Consider the following 6,566-nt stretch of genomic DNA (forward strand, 5'->3'; position numbering starts at 1 on the left):
GGCACACAGGAGTCTCGGCTGGAGGAGGGGCTTATGCCCCGCTGCCCAGGGCTGCACATGGGGCCCGGATGGCAGCTCGCACTGTCCCGCCCTTCCTGTAGGATAGTATAGAGGCCTGGTGCACGGGTAGAGGCTGGCTGGTTTGCCCTAAAGGGTGTCCCGGATCAGGGTGGGGGTCCCGCTTGGGTGCCTGGCCAGCCTGGATGATGGGCTGATGGCTATTTTTAGGCTGCCCGCACCCCCTTCAGGGTGGGGGTCCCCACTGGGGTGCCTGGCCAGTCTGGGTGAGGGGCTGAGGGATGTTTTCAGGCTGGCGGGTGACTGAAGCTCCCAGCCTCTCCTTTTTTTTCTTTTATTTTTTATTCTGAGATTTATTTACTTTCTATGGCTGTCACTGGAGCCGAGAGCTGGCTTTAGCTCTGAGGCCGGCTCCAGCTTGAGGCCTCGGCTGCTGAAAGCAGATATCTGGGCTTTGTTTAGGTTCTATAATTGAAACACTATTGCCATCACTGCCGCTCTAAGCTCTGAGCCCGCTGCCAGCTAAAAACAGCTATCTGGAGCTTGTTTAGGTTCTATAACTGCAACTTTGTTGCATCCGGAACTCAGAGCTGGGCTGCTGCAAGCCGGGAACCTTGGCTTCCTCCGTTACTGGAGCAAGCAAGCCTCCTGTTCGCTTCAGCTGCCTGGCGGCCGGCAGCCATCTTGGTTGGCAGTTAATTTGCATATCCTGCTGATTAGCCAATGGGAAGGGTGTCGGGGTTATGGTCAATTTGCATGTTTCTCTTTTATTAGATAGGATTATATATCATTCAGAATAGTTTCACTGCCCTAAGAATCCCTTGTGCTCCACCTTTTTTCCCTGTCTCTCTCCCCCTCTGATTTACCTTTTCACTCAACACAGATCTAATGAACACCCACCATATTAAACTGCTGGGAACACAGCTATCTATAATAATAAAAGCATAATATGCTAATTAGACCGGACGTCCTTCTGGACATCCTTCCTTCCAGACAAAGCCGCAGTGGGCAGGGGCCGCGGCAGAGGCAGCAGAAGCCCCCAGCCACAGCAGTGGTGAACAGGGGCCGGGGCCAAGGCCCTTGCATGAATTTCGTGCATTGGGCCTCTAGTAACTAAATAAATGCAGGGAAGTACTAGGTGGTGACTTAGTAGGCATCAGCTTAGGAGACAGTGAAGACAAGAGTAGTCCAAATTCTTTCAACTTCAGCTGGCAACCTCAGTGAACACAGTGTGAGGGCTCTTGCTTCTACAATTCGTATTGTAGTGAGCATAAATATGTCACTGCTGGGAGAATGGGATAATATAAGAAACATAGTATTGCCTCTACAGTATGAGCTTTTGAAGTCAGTAAATAAGTACATGTTAATCTCTATGCAAAAATAAATTTATGCAGTAAATTTGAAATTAAGGGAATGAAAAAAATTGGAGATTAAATTCAGGAAATAAGTGAGACAAATGTGAATCTTTCACGTATGTTACCTCTATTGTTATTTTTAGTAGCATCAATACTAGTCCATGGTAGAGTGTTAGCATTATATATATAGGGTGGCCCCAAAAATGCATACACATACATTTTTATAGCTTAATTAATGTTTATTTCTTTTTAGCTGTAACCCAATGGAATTAATAATTAGTCAAAGTGTGTATACATTTTGGGGGGACACCCTATATGTAAGGAGTGAAGAAAATGCACTGCCAGTCCTTCTTCCAAGCCTCTCCAGGTTTCAAAGTCTGAGTCTGCAATTCCCTTACTTGCAACATAATCTAGTGCAGCTCTGTATTTATTGCTTTTTCTCCATACTTCAAGCAAGCAAGATTAAATCAGAGTACTAGTCCACCACATGCAGTTGATTATTTCTGAATTTCCAAGTGGGGTCTTTGCATTTTAAAATCCCAGAGTGGCTTTTAAATAATCCTACATTTGGAGAATCTTCTGTCACACTTTCCTCTAAGTAGCAACAAAGACAAACCAGTGTCTATATTTGGTCAGGCCAATACTCTCTCTGGTCTTTTTGTTTCTAAAACTGAAAGAAGACAAGCCATAGTTCTTAGAATCCAGGAATAATAAAGAACTGAACATAACATTATAACTTCAAAGCCAGGCTTTCCCCAAGAAGCTTGCTAATGTAGTTCACTTTAAATTTGATGGAGCCAAAGACCTACTATCTCCTGGTTTCCCAAGGTTTTAGCATTAGTGTTACTCAGCAGATTGTGTTTCTTCTTGGGAGGTAATAAATTAGGAACAGCAATGCCAAATCTAGATATCATCAGAAGAGTCATGGAATCTTCCTAAGGAAATACAGAGAATTCCACAAATGTTTCCTTTTTGGTCCTAAACCACTATCCTCTTACCTAATATATCTATGGGGGACTGATCATCTTTTATCTGAATTTGATTTTATGATGGTAGATACAATTATATATTGGGTGTTGTGACAGATGTGTCCCAGGTGGGAAGAGTCAGGGACCCTGCCCAGACTATGCAGTATTGCATGGTCAGCCTTAATCCCCAGGCACCTACAGGGCACAGCCCTGACTCTCTCCATGTATTCCACCTTTTTACAGTATAAAGCCATTTCTCCATGATCTATAGCTCTCTGTTTTTCTAAAACTGTGGTAATTGGGATTAAATGCAGTTAAATTCTTGTGTTTTTTAAATACCCTAGAATGAGAAAATCTAAGTGTGACCAGGTGAAGGGAACATGGTGCTCTTTTAGGCTTTTCAGGGACACATTTGTGCATAATGAAAAACTGACCACCTCGGACCAGTCTTTTCTCTGTGTTATGAAACCTAATGGGGTTAGGCCTGGATCACTGCTCCTCACTCTCAATCAGGACCCTGTTGGAAGGCAGGGAACTCAGCTGTCCAGCTTAGCCCAAGCAGGCCAACTCCTAGAACTGGAGTACTGGAGAGGGGGAGTGGGGCAGGGATGGGAAGGGACTGACTTCTCAAAGGAAACCAGTGTGACCCTAGAAAGGGGAAGGGAGAATAACTGCACCATCCTTTCTTTTTTTAAAAAAAAATATTTTTAATGATTTCAGAGAGGAAGAGAGAGAGAGAGAGAGAGAGAGAGAGCGAGAGAAGAGAGAAACATCAATGATGAGAATCATTGATCAGCTGCCTCCTGCCTGACCGCACTAGGAATCAAGCCTACAACCCCGGGCATATGCCCTGACCAGGAATTGAAACATGACCTGGTTAATAGGTCGACACTCAACCACTGAGCCACGCCTTCAGGGCTTCACCATCCTTTCTTCATAGATGAAGATATTACCCATATATCCTGATACTCATTTCTGTTGCTCTTTTTAGCTCAGTTAATTCCTCAATTTTTATTATTTTCTTTAAAAATAATGTTTGCTCTTCAAATTACAAAAATTATATATAAAATAGATCTAAAATATATTTAAAGCCTTTGCAAAATGAAAAAATAATTAATGATCTATGTATGCAAGGGAGAGAAAAAAATCCTACTTATGGGACTATATCTACATCTTTATTTTATATTTAACTTATCCAGTTCTTTGCTACCACAAACAAGGCTACACCACACATCTTTGTACAAGGCTCCATGGAGACTTGTGTGAGTTCTCTGGGGCAATTAAAAAGGAGTAGGATCGCTACAGGATCACAGGGTTTTTGCACAGTTAACATCTCTAAGTACTTCCCAGATTGTCTCCAGAATGGCCCCACTAATCCTGGGTTGATCCATCAGTAAAGATTCCAGGGTTCGGGGTGCCTTGCAAATGTTCCACTTTGTACTGGCACTGGCACTCTGGAGGAACATATACCTTCAGGCATATGTAACAGACTCTTTTTGAAACCTGACCAGTTTCTCTTGGATCCCTTGTACTAGCTCTGCTCACCTATCCCCAGCTCCTACTACCTGTGCCTTGGACTTTCAGGGACCTTCCCTTGGACAGGGGAATCCCCTAGCTGATCAGAAGAGGAAGTGCCTGGGATGTCCATCCCACCCGCACTGTGACCTATGGCCAATGAGTTACTGATGTGGAAGTGCTAAAGCCCAGCTCTTGTGCCTCAGGTGGGTAAACACTAAGCGCCTAGGAGATCAGGCTGAGTCTGGGACTCCACCTGAAATTTCACCTTTCTTAGCTCCTTCCCTATCCCAGGCTGCTGCTTCTATTCCTTCACTGGTTTCTTCTGGGGGCTTAACAAATCACTTACACCCAAATCCTTGGTTTAAAGTCCACTTTGGGAGAACATAACAAAGAGAGCAACACATTTCTATTTCACTGATGAACATAAATGGCAAGTTCCAGGCATTGAACATGTTAGATTCCTTTAGCATACTATATTTGGGCTCATACTTGAAGTCACTCTTTCAATTTCTCTATCTGAGGCATCACTTTACCAGGAAAGTCAACTATTTTTAAGGTCCATTATTTTATTCAGCCAAAGGATGTATTCCATCTTTTTACAGAATAAAGCCATTTCTCCATGAACTATACTCTCTATTTTTCTCAAACTGTGGTAATTGGGATTAAATGCAGCCACTTGAGAGGGACATGTTCTCCCAATTACAGCTGACTTCTGATATGAGGAATATTTGGATACACAGAAAAGCTTAATAGCCCTTCTCCAAAGAATGGCCCTACTCCCGATAGAATTTCTAGAGTGGTATATGTGCATGCCTGACAGAAAAACCATGCCCCTTCACATTAGCTGGGCCTGAGGGTGAGGAAGTTTGGATTGTCAATTAAGAGGGAGATCTCATACATACTTAGTGAGACATAACAATGTCATATTTTTTCAAAAATAATACACTGTTTTCGATGGACAGAGTAAGAGCCCTGAATGCAATCCATACCTTTTGATCCAAAACTTTAAATTCTGTGAATCTACCAAAAAATAATCTGAAAAGCAAGATGTATGCTAAAAATGTTAATTTCTTTTTTTTCATAATAGCAAAAAGTAATATATCCTAAGAAGTGTCAGAGTATGGCTTCCCTATAACAGAGCCTAAGAAATAGACTTGGGAAGGTCGTTAATTTGAAAGATGACTCTAGGAAACAAATTAAAGGAGATGAAAGATCAAGAGAGAGAAGAAAGAAAAGACAACAAATGGTCTATTTTGAGCTGGTTACTGAGGTTTGTAGGTAACTGGGGTCTGGTCCTGCTGGGGACCCTCTGAAGAACTTGGTATTGTGCATCTCAGAATTGGGGGACACTGCCCAAGCCCACAGGGTGTTGTCTCCAAGCTCTCATCTTATCTGAGACTTTAATGGGCCATTCCAACATTTTATCAAGCCAATGTTTCAAATGATGTGATATATTGTAGTACTCAGAGATCTTGTGTTCATGAGCCCATAGTCACACACCCTTTGCCCCCAAAATCGGTCACTTGGTCCAAGGCAATGTTATAAAGGATCCATGTCAGTAAATCAGGTACAGTAGTTCCTAAGACACTAGCAGAGGCACTAGTGCAGGGAATTTAAATCCATATTCTGCTGTACAAGCTTAGGCTCAGTAAACGAATGATGGGTCTGAGTCTGAACTAAAATAAAGGCCATACAGAGAAGCACTGAATCACTGAGGTGCCAGACATGTAAATAAAGACTTCTTGGACCCAGCCCCTAGCTGGATGCAGCTAAGCTGACACCATATAGAGCTGAAGAACCCCCCATCCCAGCCTGACCCAGATTCCTGATCCATAGAATGATAATAATATATCATTTTTGTTTCGAGCCATTAAGTTTTGAGATGACTTACTAGCAGCAATAAGCTTCTGTTTTCATGCTCTTGGAATGCTTCCCCTTGGAAACCAGCCACCATGGGAAAAGTCTGACTATTCTAAGACCGTACTGCTATGAGGAAGCCCAAACTAGCTAAGTACAAGGGCTTTGTAGAGAAGCTCCAATGCTCCTTTAGCCAATAGCGCTGGCTCATCCAGAATCAAGTAATGCAAAATAACTACCTGTGTGACCTACAGAATCAAGAGAAATTAAAAAACAATCATTGTTTTAAGCCCCTAAGTTTTGGTGTGGTTTGTTACATCACAATAGATCATTGAAACATAGGTACTCTACTCATGGGCCCATTGCACAAGAACTGACAGAGGCTGGCTAATATCCACTGGGTGCATCATTTTGTCCACCTTATTACCAACCAAAACCTCTGACATGGATGCTTCCTAGTGGACACTCTATGAGCATAAAGATGTTTGTGCCCATACTAATAGGTCCATCTATCTTCCACTTTTTTAAAAATTTTTACTTCAGTCTTCCAGTCTTGCTCTTTTCACATCCCTAACCAACCAGCCAATGCTTAGAACATTTCTGCCATCCAAAACTTTACTACTGAAAGCTTTACCCACTGGGAGGATTTCACCTCATTACTGCCTATGGGGTACACTCCAAACAGGGCCAATGAGCAACAGCAGTCCACTTTCAGATATCACCAACATAGTTAACCAACCCATCAATGAACTAGGCTGGGTATTTTTCTCCTGTCTTGATTAATCATAGGGAAATCCTCAAAAAACTATGGGGATTAGCTAAGGGAAAGCTATGAGTACAAGAGAAGTAT

This window comes from Myotis yumanensis, unplaced genomic scaffold (genome assembly GCF_028538775.1).
Source record: "Myotis yumanensis isolate MYYU_CA2020_CCGP unplaced genomic scaffold, mMyoYum1.0.hap1 SCAF_5, whole genome shotgun sequence".
Classification (NCBI taxonomy): domain Eukaryota; kingdom Metazoa; phylum Chordata; class Mammalia; order Chiroptera; family Vespertilionidae; genus Myotis; species Myotis yumanensis.